Source organism: Suricata suricatta, chromosome 16 (assembly GCF_006229205.1).
Source record: "Suricata suricatta isolate VVHF042 chromosome 16, meerkat_22Aug2017_6uvM2_HiC, whole genome shotgun sequence".
Classification (NCBI taxonomy): domain Eukaryota; kingdom Metazoa; phylum Chordata; class Mammalia; order Carnivora; family Herpestidae; genus Suricata; species Suricata suricatta.
The window spans coordinates 28,544,508-28,561,136 of NC_043715.1; the positions used below are offsets into that span (position 1 = coordinate 28,544,508).

The following is a 16,629-nucleotide window of genomic DNA, read 5'->3' on the forward strand; positions in this document are numbered from 1 at the left end:
AGATGGCAGGGCAGAGAGATTGGCTGGTGATGCGGGGCCCACACCTGTCGCCGTGGGAAAGCATGAACCTCCGATTGGTTAAGCTGGTGTCTGCTCTTACTTGCAGCCAACGGGATCCTAATGGAGAGATATCTAATACTGCTGAGAAATCTTAGGCACAGAGGGGTTAAGAACCCGCTCGAATATCCCGCAGCTGTGTGCCTGGAATGTGAGCCCAGACCATCTGGCCCCTGAGCTCTAGCCCTTCCTCCTTGTAAGGCGCTGCCTACTTCTTTAGATCATTGCCACCGCGAAGAAAGAGCCTGGCACAGGTGGGGATAAAAATATCTCGTGCATGGGGAGGGATACCGATGTGGGGGTAAAAATACCCTGCAAGAGACACAAAGGGCCCAGGACAGAGCCTGGAGCGGAGGGCGTGTTCCGTGAACGTAAAATCCACACTTGGAACGTTTTTCAGCCCCGACATGATGTCCATTGGCTCCCAGTGGCTTGGAAGCCAAACTACCTCAATTGTGCCAACTTCTGTCCCTCCAAGAAGAGCACAGGTTTCTAAAATTCTGGTCCCCGCCCTCCTGTTCCAGGCAGTCTTCCCAGATACACCCCTGCATCCCCAACTCTCACTCCCATTAGCCTGCGTATCTTCCCTTCCACACGTGCTTCAGCTAATATGAAACAAGCTATTGCCATTATCTATACCACAGCCAGAGGGATCTTATAAAAATCAGACCAAGAGCACGTCAGACTCTTGCCTAAAACCTTCACTTCTGCCCACTGCACTTGGGGTACACCCCAAACTCACAACCGTGACCCACCAGGTCATATATGGCTGGATCCTGCCTTGTTTTCCAACTTGACCTTGTGCTAGGCTACTGCCCTCTGCCCCACAGCAGCCTTCCTGGCCTTTAGCTTCTCCAGCCTGAAAAGCTCCTTCCTAGCCCAGGGCCTTTGTCCTTGTAGGTCTTTTTAGCAGGAGCAGTACTCTTACCCCAAGATCTAGTCATGGTTGGCTCATGGCAACACTCAGGGCTCTGGAGGGGCCTCCCCGGGGCCACCCTGTCTCAGTCTCTGTAGTGTCACTCAGTCTATTTCCCTATATATCACATAGGCTCTTCTGATACAGTGTCTTGTTTGTATATTTCATTGTTTCATGATTTTCCCCTTAGAATGTACACTCTGAGAATGGAGACATCTCAGTCTGATTCACTGCCTAACCTAAAACAGGGCCTGGTATACAGCAGGTGCTCAATCAACACACACAGAAGGAATAAAACCCTGTCTCTGCATGAAACGTAGCTGTCGTCGCTGCTTGTATGGGAAGCGGCACTCCTTGTGCAGAGGGATTATTATATGTCTGCTTATCTTGACTTTCTGAGAACCTTGTAGTTCTTGGATTCACCATGAAAAGCAGACTTTCATCTCTCACCTCGACTCTGCCCATTTGTCATGATGTGACCTTGAACAAGTCACTTAACCTCTCTCTATGTGCCTCAGTTGCCCTAACTATCACACAGGGCTGATTACTTTCAGGATGTTCTTGTGAGGACTGAGTGAGGAAATGCATTGGCATTCAGCGAAGTGTCTGGGGCACAGAGAGCACTCAGAATAAAGGAGCTGTCTTTGTTCATTGCTTAGAGCAGAGTGCAAGAGAAAGACAGAGAGGGAGGGAGGATGGAAGGGAGGGAAGAAAGGGGAGAGGAAAGGAGGAAGGGAGGGAAAGAGGAAGGGAGGGAGGAAGGGAAGAAAGGAGAGAAGGAGGAAGGAAGAGAGGGAAAGAGGAAAGGAGGGAGGAGGAGAGGAAGGGGAGGAGGGAGGGAAGAAAGGGGAGAGGTAAGGAGGAAGGAAGAGAGGGAAGCAGGAAAGGAGGGAGGCAGGAAGGTGGAGAGGGAGGGAGGGAGAAAATGCTGCCTATGAATCTTAACTGCAGGGTCAGTGCCAGCCAGCCTGCAGTGGGCCAGACGGAGCACCATCTCAAGGTGGCCCCCGCCCTGGGGAAAGAGAATGCAGGAGGTCTAGGTAGACACCGGTCAAGCAACATTTCCTCAACTCCAGTGGGTTCCCTGAGAGCTCAGGCAGTGCTGGCGCCCTGAACGCAGCACTTCCCCATACCTACTCTGGGGAGGGAGCTTCAGGCCACCGAGGAGACAGGAAGAAAATCCACCAAGTCCCCAAAGCCCTTAGCCGTGGCAGCCACTGCTAACGAAAGACTTCATGCCAGGATGAGTTGGGTCTTAATGGCTGCTAATTGGTCATAAGGCAAATGGGGGGAAGCTATTAACGAGCAATCCATTTGGCTCCAAGTGAATGGACTGTAACCCAGAAGGATTTTATCAGTCTGTCTCTGCTTTTTAAGAATTTTCATTTCAGGAGTAGCTTGGTTCAGGGGCACCTGGCTGGCTCAGTCAGTAGAGCATGTATGTGAGTCTTGATCTCAGGTTTGAAGTTTCCAGTCCCACGCTGGGTGGAGAAATGACTTAAAAATAAAATCTTTAAGGAAAAAAGAAAAAAGAGTTGCTTAGTTCTAAAATGGTGCCCTGTGACCAAGGCTGGGTGATACTGGGGGAAATAGCTGAGGATTACAAGATTCGTGCACCTTCAAAAGTGCCTCCCCCATCAACCTGTCTTCCTCCTGAGCTTGGGGTAACTCTAAGACCTAAGAGGACCACACCCATCCACAACCTCTCACTCCTCTCTTTTTACTGACCTGACTGACCCTTCCTGAAGGAATTACTCCCACTCTAGCAATGGAATCCATCTTTTTTTCTAGGTGGGGCCTTATCCCAAATAGTCAAGAACGGAGTATTGTCTAACAGAATTACCACATCTAGCATGCGTGGATTACCAATTCTCTTTTCTTCTCCTTTTTTAATGGTTCTTTTAATGCTAACTAAAATTTTAACAGAAATACATAGAGTAGAAAATAAAAATACACTCTCCTCTATGATCTTATTTCACAGAAATAGAAACACCATTCACATTTTGATATAGAGTCTTCCAGATGGATGAAGGGATAAATCTTACCTTTGATATTAAGTATTTCAGAGATTAATGTCATGAATATACAAGAGTGCACCATCCATCTTAAGGAATAAAACATTATGGACAACATTGAAAGTCCCTGAACCTTTTCCTTGTCTCAGTCCATCCTTCCCCAAAGGTAATCTTTGTCCAGAAATTCTCTTTTCTATACCTCAGACTCCCACAACGTGAGATCCACACACTTAGAACCACACACCACATGTTACATCATTTTATTTAATGTCACTCTTCACAGAAAAAGAATCCTTGTGTATGTAGCCTTCTGCATGTGGCTGCTTCCCTCTAAATTGTTTTCACATTTTCCATGTAGCTGCATTGTAACCTTATTTCATTCATTTTAATCTTGTATCATATTTCCTTGTGTCATGATACTGCAATTCATTTATCCATTCTCCTGCTGAGCAATGTTGGGTTGTTTCCAATTCTTCACTTTTCAAACACTGCTGTAGTCAACATCCTTTTACCCATCTCCTTGTACAGGTGCATAAGTTTCTCCGCAGTGGAGACCTAATGATGGAATATCTGTGTCATGTTGTATGAGTATCTCCCACTTTACAGAAACATTACCAAATTGCCCCCTGAAATGGCCGTACTGATTTGTATTCCCACCGTCAAATATAAATTAGGAGAACCACCTCAGAGAGCAATTTGGCAATATCCATCAGTGTATGAAAGTTTTTCTTGTCCCGCATCCTCACCAACAAGGTGTTCAAGTTCCAATTTTTACCAGTCTAGGGGGTGTAAACTGATGTTTCATGGTTGTTTCAAATGCATTCCCATGGTTATTAATGAGATTGATTACCTTTCATATGTTTACTGGTCTTCCAGTTGCCTCCTCTGTGAATTGCCTGTTCATACTCTTTGCCCAGTTTCAATAGATAGATAGATAGATAGATAGATAGATAGATAGATACAGATACAGATTTAGATATATAGATGGAGGGTCTTAAAACAATTCCAAATGAACAATTCTAAATGAAAACATTACCTGATGTATATGAAACATATCTAGTCCATATTCTATATAATATTCTGCAACATGCTTGTTACATTCTTACTGTAACTATACATCTTACCAAGCTAATACATATTCATACATTCTGTCACTGCATAATATGGGTATATTATGATTTGTTAATCATTCCTCTACCAGACAGACATTTAGATTATTTTCTTTCCTCCCTTGTAAATAGTGAATATTTTCACAGGAACATATTTCAGTTTAATCACAGCTGTTTCTATAGAAGATGGCTCATTCTCAGGGAATTATAAGTAGTAACCTATACATAAAGAAAGGAAATTAAAAGTCCATAAAAATACAATGTAAAAATTCAGCATTCAATCTCTTCCAGACTTAACTCCTCCTCTTTAAAAAAAAATTTTTTTAAACCAAAAAGTAATCTGCTAATAACCACTTTGGAATTATGTTTGGCAACATCTCCTAAAGCTAAACATGCACCTGCCTATGACTCAGAAATTCCACTGCTGGGTATACAGCCAACAAAAATAAGTGTATATATCCCTGAAAAGGCATGTATGAGAACGTTCACAGCAGCTTTATTCATAAGTAACTGAAAATTGGGTATGAATCTCAGTGTTTACCCACGGATGTGCACAATAACACCGTGTTGCACTGATGGTGTCAGACGCAAAAGAACATTTGCTCTATCATCCCACTTACATGTAGCTCCAGATTGGCAAAACCTACAGTATTAGAAATAGAGATAATAGTTACCTTGAGGGAGACAAGTAGCGATGGGGAAGGGGCACAATGAAGCGTTCAGAGGTGTTGGAAATGTTCTCTATCCTGATCCAGGTCCTGTAAAAAAATCATAGAGCTTTACCTTTAAGAGGTGTTTACTTTGTATTTATTACACTATGATCACTTTTATTTTTCCTAAAGAAACAACCTTCAGGGCACCTGCATGGCTCAGTCGGTTGAGCGTCCGACGTCAGCTCAGGTCATGATCTCATAGTTTGTGAGTTTGAGCCCCACGTGAGGCTCTGTGCTGACAGCTCAGAGCCTGGAGCCTGCTTCAGATTCTGTGTCTCCCTCTCTCTCTGCGCCTCTCCTGCTCGCACTCTGTCTCTGTCTCTCAAAAATAAACATTAAAGAAGAAAAAAGATCTGTCTCCCCCCACAAAAGAGACGCAAGCTTCTTATTTTATTTTTTTAAATATTTATTTTTGAGAGAGAAAGAAAGAGAGAGCAGTAGTGGGAGAGAAAGGAAGAGAGAGAGAATCCTAAGCAGGCTCCACATTGTCAGAGCAAAGCCCAATGTGGGGCTTGAACTCATGAACCGTGAAATCATGACCTGAGCCAAGATCAAGAGTCAAACACTTAACTGATTAGCCACCCAAGTGTCCCAAACCTTCTTAAGTTAACTTCTTTGTTTATATCCTGCCTAAGTGAAAGGAAGGAAATTGATCTTACTAAGAACCTAAATGCTGGGGCGCCTTAGTGCCTCAGTTGGTTAAGTGTCTGACTCTTGACCTCAGCCCAGGTCATGATCTCAGGATTTGCGGGTTTGAGCCTTGCGCTGGGCTCTGTGCTGATGTTGTGGAGCCTCCTTGGGATCCTCTCTCTCCCTTTCTCTCTGCTTCTCTCTTTCTCTCTCAAAATAAATAAATGAACTTAAAGAAAATTAAGTACTCATAGGCTAAGTGTTTTTACACATTTTTATAATTTTTAATTAAGTTTTATAAGTGACCCCATGATACAGGCATGACTGTGGCCTTGTTTACAGATGAGGAAACTGAAGTATGAGAAATTGGTGTCAGGCGTCCACGGTCACGGAGCCCCTCAAGCACTATTAACCACCATGTGAATTGCCAGTGTCATAGCTGGCGTTCGTTAGGCATTATTCTAAGTGCATCTCACATTATCTGCAATATATATATATGATCCTATGTGCCAGGCATCATTGTTAATCCCCCATTTACAGACTGGGACAGTCACTTCCCCTGGGGACACAGAGCCGGTAAGTGGAGAGACCATGATCTTCTGCAGGGCCCCAGTCCCAGCTTTCAGCCCCAAGGCACAGTGGAATTTGCCTCACACTGGGTCGCACTGGGATGCTCTCCCGGCAGGGATGCTGGGGGCCATTTGCTCAGTTTCAGTATCTTCTGGTGGAAGCCTGTGTTTATTTGTTGACTTGTTTTTCACACCAACTCATCTGTTTAGAAAGTTGGGAAACAGACCCATTAAGCATGGAAGCCCAAACATTCTGGGACAAATTAGCAGGCTGGTCTCCCCAAGGCGGAGGGGATCGGGCAAGGAAGGGAGGGAGAGAAGGAGATGGAAGAATCCCCATTATCTCCTCCTGCACGGAGCCACGCCTCACCACCCCAGACCCCAGGGACCGCAGCACAGATCATAAACCAATAGCAAAAGGCTTGTGGCTGCATGTTTTCTGCAGAATTGGATCTCACCTCGAGACCACAATTTAATGGGAAAGACAGCTTGAAGGAGGTCGACTTTGAGGGGTTTATGAAGAAACAGCAATTGAAATCAACAGGACCCGTTAGCCACTCTGAGCAAAGGGCTCGTGGGAAGAAAGGGTCAGGAGGGGACGGGAAAGTGGGGCAGACACCTGGGCCCCCCCCCAGTTTACTGTCCAGCAGCCTCCAAAGCAGTGCCAGCAAGCGATCCTATGACCCAGCCAGCTTTCCTTGGCATCGCTATTCCCGGCCACAGGGCTTCCGTCTCTGACCACAGCCGTCTTGTTGACAGCTGATAAATCATTTCTGCAGGGGGAGGAAGAAACCCCCACTGAGGTACATCTCCAGCCCTCGGGCCCACCCCTCACAGTGCGCCCTTTTCCCCATCATGGTCCTTGGCCAGAACTCATCAGGCTGGGAAGAGCAGAAAGTAAGGCCCCGGGACAGTGGCGAGGACCCCGGCCTCACCAACAATTGCAATAATGGGACGTTTGGGAGGCTCAGTCAGTTAAGCCTCTCTGACTCTTGATTTCGGCTCTGGTCATGATCTCTCGGTCCATGAGTTCAAGCCCTATGTTGCGCTTGGTACTGATGGTGTGGATCTTGCTTAGGATTCTCTCTTTCCCTCTCTCTCTCTCTCTCTCTCTCTCTCTGCCTCTCCTCAGCTCACACACACATGTGCATTCTCTCTCTCTCTCTCTCTTTCTCTAAAAATAAATAAATTAAATTAGAAAATAAAAAGCTCAGCCATCCCTACCGAAGGGGAAACTGAGGCTTACAGGAGAGAGTAAGCAGACATTTGACCCAAATTCCCTCATTGCCTCTGCAGAGGAAGAAGGGGAAAAGGAAAGAGCACGGAAGGAAGCAAGTGTGTTGGCATAATGCTTTGTATACAGTAAATGTGCACCAAATACTGGCTATTTCCACCACGAGAGTTAACCCAATGATATATGTCAGTTACAATTCAGACTGCTCCTGACCCCTTCCCATGATGCGGGGCTGCTCTGAGCCCATGGGTGTCTGGGTCTCTCTCTCCTGGCCACACCAGTGACATTTCCAGGAGAAACAGTTGCTTCCCAGGGACACACGCTCACTCAGACTTCCCTGAGACTGGCACAGTGAAGGAGAAGTCAGAGCCCCAAGAAGCCATTGCCAGAGGGCTGTAGGGCCGGGTAGCCTGGGTTTGGGGCCAGGTTGAAGCTGAGAATGCCAGAACATGGAAGGAATGAGGTCTGCAGGTGGATCAGCTCTGCTTGCGAGGGGGAGAAGGTTCCCATGACTCGGTAACAAGAATGGTCCCTGAGGACTCAGGTGTTGCTGATTATTAAAAAGCCAGGCTCACTTAGTCCCACCCATTCCAAGCCCCTTCGGTGGTGTGTATGGAGGGTGTGGCTATTCAGTGGTTGTTCTGGAAGAGTCGGGCACAACTTCCGCCTTCCTCAACAAGGGTGGCAGCCAGCAGTCCTAGAGGAAAACTTTGCTCCAGTCCCCAGAGACCAGAACCTGGAGAAACAATACCACATTGTTCCCAAGAGGTGAAAACAGGCTGATCAATTCCCACATTGTAAAGAAGGAAGGCCCTTGGGGGACATTATCAACCTGGAAGTTACTTTTAGAATGCAAAAGGAAAGCCAGGCTTTCCCTGAACTGAGCTGTTGGGAAACCTGGATTCTGAATGCAGAATTGTTAATATTCACAACTCCAAGTGACTGCAGCGAGCAAGGTCATTTACAGCCACACAGTCACACCTGTCCAGTCACCAGGGTAATTTTCAGTTCTAGGCAGCTGCGGTCTAGACCCTGAGTAGACTCGCTGTGCAACCATGGGCGAGACATCTGGTCTCACTGAGCCTCGACTTCCTCATCTTCTCCCGTAACCTACCCTTTCTGCTTCACCTTCTCAGCGACATGGCTGCCCGAGCAAGCATTCCACGAGTTATGAAAATTCCACTCCCCATGGTTGATTGATGGCCAAAACTGCAGATTTCTCACTTTCCCTCTAACCGTGCCCTTGGTCCATCAAGAGGTAGAATCAAGTAAACCCCGTCAGTGAGCTCAGAGCAGCAGAACAGCCCAGCCAGCTCAGAGCCTCATGAGCACACATCAGTGTTTCCTAGTATACAGTCCTGGGGTTCCAATGGTTGTTATGCAGTCTTGTCATGGTCATAGCTGACCGATACACCACTCCATACCTAGTTGCTCACCAAATGAAAGCACAGTTGTGAAGAGAAGGATGTTGGAACCAGTCTTCCTGGTTTTGAATCCCAAATCCAACCCCTATCGAGCTGTGTGACCTTGGGCAAGTTATTTAACCTCTTGGTGCCTAGTTTTGTCATCAAAAACCAGAGTTGATTATAGAAGACCCTATCTCGCAGAGCTGCAGTGATTAAATGAGTAAATAGTGCAAGATGCTTAGAACAGCACCGGGTGCATAGGTAATGCTGTGTCAGGATTTGCTTCTAATATCGTGCTGTCTGCTAAGTATATTAATCCACTTTTCTCTATCCTCTACTGATGTCACCCTAATCTAGGACATTTTCTGGAAGGCTTTCCACCCCCATCTCACACTATTAATCCACTCTCTATAATGAAGCCAAAGGAATCTTTCCAAAGTGCGGAACTGACAGCATCACACTTTGACGAAACCCTTTCAGGGGTGCCCCTTTGTCCTTGGAATAGTTGAAACTCCCCAGATGATTACATGAACCAGCCTGTGGTTAATTCTCGGGCCTCCTCTTCCTCCAGTTGCCCACACTTGTCATCAGTAAGAGTCAGAGTGATCAGAGCCACGTGGAACGTTTACACCACACCAGGCTCAGTGCCAACCATGCCACTTAAGTCATGTCATTGAATCCTCATGACAGACACTGTAACCAACCTTGCATGATAGATCCAGTAACCACTGTTTTACAGATAAGGAAACTGAGGTCTGACTTGCCTGGCCTTACCCAGCTAGCAGCAGAGAAAGGATGCAAAGCCCACTCCTGCTTTGCTGCCTCTAGTAGGAACCAGGCTGCTCCGGGGGGGTGGGAGGGGCATCTCCAGAAATGTTAGGAACTCTTGAGACAAACTTTTCGGGACTCCCTTTGGTCCCAGGCCCAGGCCCTACTTGGGGCTCTCACTCCAGAAGGCCTGTGAGAGTGAGGAGACATCCCTGCGATGCTCGTGGACTTTTCATTCCATAAAGTGCAAGGTCGTTGGCAGATAGCGAGAGATCTGAAGACCAGAAGCCTCTAGGCTGTAATGGCAATGCCCTTTTGACCTTAACACCCTCAGCCAAGTGCCAAGCTGGTCTGTGATCTGCTCTCCCATGCACCTTGCAGCCTGATTCATAACAGGCATTCAGTGCTGCAGGGAGCACAGCTTGCTGAAACAACATTCACAAAGAACTCACAGAGGGCCAAGCAACTTTTTTAAGCATATGACATATGTGGACAATGTAATACTGACAATGAACTTGGGACATGGTACTGCCCTTGTCCCTATTCTGCAGATGAGAAACCAATGGTTGGACATGTTAGAACATTTGCTCTGGCCAGCTTCAAACCCAGGGAGCCTGGTTCTAGAATCTGTGTCTTAATCACCGCGCCGCACTGCATCTGGAGAGAATTCAAGACCAGTGCTCCAAAGAGGGCTCTTCTGAAAGCCCCCTGGGGAGATCCCAAGGAGGAAAAACGTGTGTAGGCTTGGAGAAGAGCCATATAGAAAGGACCAAAAGGCCAGGGGCCTGTGGTGGGGCAGCAGGCATTCCAGCCACTGTCAGGATCCGCTTTTCTGCTACTTCTGGGCACAGGGAGGCTTGTAATTCCCGGTCTCTGGGACTTGTCCTGGCCAGTGAGACGTGAGCGCACTCAGCTCTTCACCGTGTGAAGGACCACCTCCCTCGGCCTGAAGCCCTGAGTGATAGATAAAGCCCAGACAGGAGGGTTTCCGGTCCTCCCCACCCCACCTTCCGCCCCGCACCATGTTGGACAGGAAGTGTGAGTGAGTAACAACCCTTTGCCTCAAAGGACATTGGGGCTCTTTGTTTCTGCGCTGTAACCTCGTCTGCCCTGACGGGTGAAAGTGGGCCAGTCGTGCGAGGCAGGAGGCAATCTCAGGTCTCTCGCACTCTGGCAATCATCGGAAGTTATGTGCTGGGGAGGGCGGAGGAGGGGGAGGCTTCTCAGAAACGGCAGAGTCTCGTTACTTAGATTTCAGTGGGAATAGCATGTCCTTTCTGCAGATGAGCCGACAGATCTTTCCAGTCTGACCGGAACACAATCCGAATGTTAAAATTAGAGACAAAACTTAGCTGCGGAGGAAAACATCAAAACATGATCCTTCCCTAGACCGGGTTGACGTAGAAAAATGCCCCCATGGCTGCTGTGGTAACTAATTGGGAGTGAGGTGGTCCGGAGGTGGGGGTGCTGTGTTCAAACTTGGAACTGACTTGCCATGACAACCCCTACGTTATCCCCCAGAGGAGGGCAGGCACAGCCACTGGCCTACCACACGCTGGTCTCCCTTGCCCACCCAATCTGCTCCACAGATAAACTGCAATTAATGTCTTTCAACACTTAACAAATGCCCACAGGTCTGCTACTATCAGACAGCTCGCAGACAACTGTTCCAATGCTTATTTTAACCTTTTACTAGGGAAGGAGGTCACAAGTCTTTTCTCCCCACCACCTAGTCCAACTCTTGGTTTCAGCTCAGATCATGATCTCACGGTTTGTGAGTTCGAGCCCCTGTGTGGGGGTCTGCACTGGCAGGGGCAGCCTACCTGGAATTCTGGCTCTTCTTCGCTCTGTGCTCCTCCGTCTCTCAAAACAAATAAACTCAAAAGAAAGAAAAGGAAAAAAAGAAAAAGAAACACTTGAGACTTTAAAGTCAGGGAGAGAAAGCCACTGTGGCTGGACAGTTTGGTGAGTTGGGGGACAATGGCTGGAGGTGAGACCAGGGCTGTCTGAGGGACCCTAGTCGGCAGAAGTCAGAAGAAGGATAAGTCTGGACTGTAGCCACCATGGCCCAAACCAGGGCGGTCCCTGGGAACCCTCACTGACCTCAAAGGAAACCTGTTTTTCTGCCTAAGTGACTATGTTTCTTCGGGCTTAAGTGTCCCCTGGACTTCCTGCTGTGTGTCTCAAACAATCCATTTACTCCTCACCAAACATGTATTGAACACTTACTACATGCAGGTTGTAAGACTCCACAGTGAATAGGGCACAGCGCCTGCCTTCAAAGAGCTCCCTGCCTGGTGGTATAAACTGTCCACGAATCCAGTGATTACAGGATAGTGTGATGAGTGTTACCATCATGATAACTCCACCTGGAAGATCATGGAGGCCTTCTAGGAAGCGGCAGTGCGTCAGTTTGGAATTTGTTGAGAGGAACAAAAAGCCGTTCCAGACAGGGTACAAAGCCTTTATAAGCAATGGCATCTTGTTCTAATCTGTGGTTCCAATCCTGTCACATATTACAATTATCTGGGAAGCTTTGAAAAACTCAGATATCCCCAGGGCTCCTGGGTGGCTCAGTCTGTTGAGCATCTTGACTCTTGATGTTGGCTCAGGTCGTGATCTCATGGTTCGTGGGTTTGAGCCCTGCATTGAACTATGTAAGGACGGCATGGAGCCTGATTGGGATTCTCTCCCTCCCTCTCTCTGTGCTCTTCTCCTGCTCTCTCTCTCTCAAAAGTACACATTAAAGAAGAAAGAAAAGAAAAAGAAAAAGGAAAGGAGAAAGAAAAAAGACAAGAAAAGAAGAAAAAGAACGAAAACATCAGATAATCCAGCTTCATCCTCTAGAGATTCCTATTCTGGCCTGGAGGTGAGCCCCAGATGATTCTAGAGTGTAGCCAAGTTTGAGAACTCCTGTCCCAGCTCGTCCTTAGTTGCAATCAGAACTTTGGAGAACATTACCCATTTGTCACCCAAGAACCCTGTTCATTTTGCACCCAGGGTGCTCGGGATCTACCCCCAGAGCCCAGAGCAGTGACGGGGTGACCTCAGGACAAAGGAACTACCCCAGAGGCCTCGGGCAAGACAACAGTTTACTCCACCATGTCTGTCAGGACAAAGGCCTCCAGCTGAGGAGGTGCAGACCATCTGGGCAAAGAATCAGGGGAAACAGGAGGGAGGCGGGAGGGGTGCAGAGGTGCCCCCACTGTGCCAAGGGCCAAGGGTCCAAGCTGACCTCCAGGCTTCAGGTTCACCACTCAAAAATTGGACTCAGGCCCTCAGTTACAGCCTCATGTTCCTGCCCTATCCATGTATTTGGTTTACCTACCATTCCTCCTTCCTTCGTTAAATAAAAATACACACTTCAAAAGAAAGCTTTGCATCAAGTGGATATTTAGAGCTGGAAAGCTGGCACTCCTGGTCCTTGATAAAAGGCACCCTTGAGGGTAACACTGACTTTTTAAAATAACGCTATTAGTGTCTGTTTAAATGCTCTGCGCCTGAAGCCTGTTCTGCCTCTGGTCTTGATTTTGCCTTTTTGCCTTTACCATGGGAAACTACATACAACGTAACATAAAAAAAATGTACCATTATGACCATTTTTAGGAGCACGGCTCAGCGGCATTAAGTCTAGTCATGTCGTGCAACTATTAACGTCCATTCGTCTCTGGGACTTCTTCGTTTTCCCAGACGGAAACTCCAGACCCGTTACTGCTAACTTCCCATCCCCCACCCCTGCTCCCAGCCCCGCAGCACCTTTTCTCTGTCTCTAGGATCTGTCTTCATTTTTGTTTGTTTGTTTTTTTAATAGTTTATTTTCAAATTGGTTTCCATATAACACCCAGTGCTTCTCCCCACAAGTGCCCCCCACCATGACCACCACCCCCTTCCCGCCCTGCCCCCTCCTTCAGTCCATGGTTCATCTTCAGTATTCAAGTCTCTCATGATTTGTGTCCCTCACTCTCCCCAGTTCTCTTTCCCCCTTCCTCTCTCATGGTCCTCTATTAGGTTTCTCCTGTTAGACCTATGAGTGCAAACATACGGTATCTATCCTTCTCTGCCTGACTTATTTCGCTTAGATGCTCACTGTCTTCGTTTAAAAAAATTTTTTTAAATGTTTTATTTATTTTTGATACAGAGAGAGACAGAGCATGAGAGGGGGAGGGGCAGAGAGAGAAGGAGACACAGAACCGAAAGCAGGCTCCAGGCTCTGAGCTAGCTGTTAGCACAGAGCCCGACGCGGGGCTCGAACCCATGAACGTGAGATCTGACCTGAGCCGAAGTCGAAGGCTTAGCCGACTGAGCCACCCAGGCGCCCCCGTTTTAAAGGGAGTTTCAAAAGAGCTGAAGGGGTGTTAAGGACATCTTAGCACCAACCGAGATTCTCTTTTTGACTTAATTGTGATCAAAAGATGGTTGAAAAGGCACGAGTGTTCATTCTATGGAATTCTGTATCACAGTGTTGGCCAGTGTGTCCCCGGCGCTGTCATCCCACAGCCCTGCAAACTTTGCAGAAGTGATCCCTCGGTCTCTCTTCTAGATCTGTGGTCTTCCAGCAAGTGCACCGTAACATCTGAATCTAACACTCAAAAAGAGAGCGAAGGGGAAGAAACTGTCACCATGATCCTCTTTAATAATCCACAAGGCTGAGAAAAAGTATCTCCACTCTCCCAAAGAGGAAACAATAGCTCATCAGGACAATAACTTACCCAAGGTGACACAATTAGCCCACAAGTGATCCAGCTACATGTCTCTGCTCTTCTCACCACCCCCCTCCCAACGCCGATCTCCATGGGCAGGCTTTGGCAGTAGTCAAGCCAGAGAATGTAAAGAAAGACAGAGACCCTCAGCAAAAACGCTGCTCTGAGGCTCTGTAAACACGGTCCACATGCAGCAAGCGGACTCCTAACAAGTTAATCAGAATCAATCAGAACCGCGCGTGCCTGGGTGACATGATTCCTGGTGCCTGCAGAGCTCTGTCACTCTGTGGCCATGGGGCCACCAAGCCGGCCCTTTAATGAATGCATACAAGAGGCACTGTACATCCCAGGGGAGCCTACCCTGCTCCTTCCTGGGCCTTCACCGGGCAAATGGCGGTGCTACCTTGGTCTACATTTGGGCACTCCTGTCCCCCCACGCTTCTGATGCAAATGGATTTGACACATACACAGAGCAGCTCCGTCCCAGCTGAGCTCCCCTGTTTGCTGATGGCTTCCAGCATCGTCCCTGCACTCCTTCCCTCCATCTCTTGTGTTTGTTTAAATAACGGCCAGGTAGAGACCTCGGGTGAGTATCTTCCAAGATGCCAAGATTGAAAGCATTTCCCAGCATGCCAGCCACCCCACCCTCGACATCAGTCTGTGTGTTTGGCTGGCCTCCGTTTATTTGTGAGGCTGAGACGCATCCATGTGAATAAAGCTTGTGAATTAGTAGTGGTCTCATGCATTTCCAGGCTCAGGGATGCGGCGAGGTACCTGCCTGACCCTTCGGCTGCCTGCATTCGCTTTATTACCAATGCCCTCCCGAGCATCACACAGATTGTATACGCTGGCCTCAGAGATATCACGAACATAAACACCTCAAAGAGTTTGATAACTTTCCTTAACCAAAAAAAAAAAAACAAAAAAAACCATCCACCATTTTTTCTATCCATATTTTGTTTGGGGATAAGGAAACTTTGCCTACTATCAGAAAGCTGAGTTTGGTTTGTTTTTAATTAAAAAAATCTTTTTTTACATTTATTTATTTTTGAGAGACAGAGAGAGGTAGAGCACAGGTGGGGCAGGGGCAGAGAGAAAATGAGACACAGAATCCAAAGCAGGCTCCAGGCTCTGAGGTGTCAGCGCAGAGCCCGATACGGGGCTCAAACCCACGAACCATGAGATCATGACCTAAGCTGACATCAAACGCTTAAGAGATGAAGCCACTCAGGCACCCACAATGAGTTTTTTTTTCTTGAAATGAGTCCAAGGTCTATGTTTCACCCCAAATGCACTCACCACCCAGTGTTGAGAGAAGTGGTCAGGAGAGGATGGGGTGGGTGAAAGTGGCTCTCAGAAGAGAGGCCCCAATGTCAACCTTGAGCCTGAAGACTTGGGGTGTCTGGCACAAAGGGGACAGGAGGCTATCTGCCCCTCAAACTGCCTGGGGGTTGGGGTGAGCCCCCATCACTCCCTAAGGACAGCAATGGGTACAGAACTGCGGCCTGGAGTTTGAGAGCGAGGAGTCTGGAGTCAGACAGATCCGAATCTGAGCTAGGGCCTCTCTTTTGGGGCTCTCTGAGAGGAGTGTGAGGATTCAGAGACAATCCTTGAGCCCAATTCCTGACACACAGTGACTGCCTGTACCATGATGCCTTCCTGCCACCATCCAGCCCGCCCTTTCCTGCTGGCTGGGAGATCTCCCACGTCACTCTGGGTGGCTGTGTGCCTGACAGTCTACCAACCACAGCAAGCCAGACGTCAGAGAGCCGCTTCTGAACACACCCTTCAAGTAGATGGCCGTGTGACTTAGACTTGACCATCGACACGTAGGAGAGTGTGCTGCCGGCTGTCAGAAAAGCTCCGCCCCCTCAGCACCTTCCCTTCCTACCTTTTATCTGGCAGCCATTCTGTGACCAGTGTGCAAGAGTCTGAGTGTAAAAGGCCCGCCTGCCAAGGAGAGCAGAGGGAAAATGTCCTCCGGAATATGGTTAGACTCCTCCCCAAAACGGGAGCTGCCCTCCTCCAGACCTCTGGTTAAAGTGTGTGAGTAGCTGGTTGCTTGCGTTGGTTGATTGGGTCTCCGACGTTATTCTGCCGTCCCTAGGGGAAACCATCCCCACCCATTGTTCCCAGACCTGTCCACACGTACCTGCCTGTCTGGGGATCCAGAAAGAACTGTAGCAACATGGAATTCTGAAGGGACGCAGTCCACAGTTACAAGAGAATCATTTTCGTGACTCAGTAGTTCTGGTGGTACCAAGAAACCAGCAGCAAACCCCAGAGTAATCCCCTCCTGGACGGTGACGAGACTCCTGGGGAGCGAGCAGAGGTGAGCAGGCTCTGGGCACCCATGCGCAGATGGCCTCCTGCCCACGGTCGGCTGCCCCAGCTGCCTCTGCGAGCCACATAACGGTCCCTCTGCGTGCCTCTGCGTCTCTGCTGCAAAAATCGCGATACCTACATTAGGAAGTTGTTGACGAGGCCCTTCTCCTACAGTCAGCTCTCTGGC

The 16,629-nt window shown here is 48.1% G+C and overlaps 1 long non-coding RNA gene across 1 annotated transcript; it reads right to left on the reverse strand.

The window, feature by feature from the left end:
- Positions 1-3,263: 3,263 nt before the first annotated feature.
- On the reverse strand, positions 3,264-16,355 carry LOC115281095. Its single transcript, XR_003904070.1, has 3 exons — positions 16,270-16,355; positions 4,772-4,855; positions 3,264-3,543 (listed from the first exon to the last, which is right to left on the reverse strand). It is a non-coding gene; the product is annotated as an uncharacterized LOC115281095 (long non-coding RNA).
- Between the last annotated feature and the right edge of the window lie 274 nt (positions 16,356-16,629).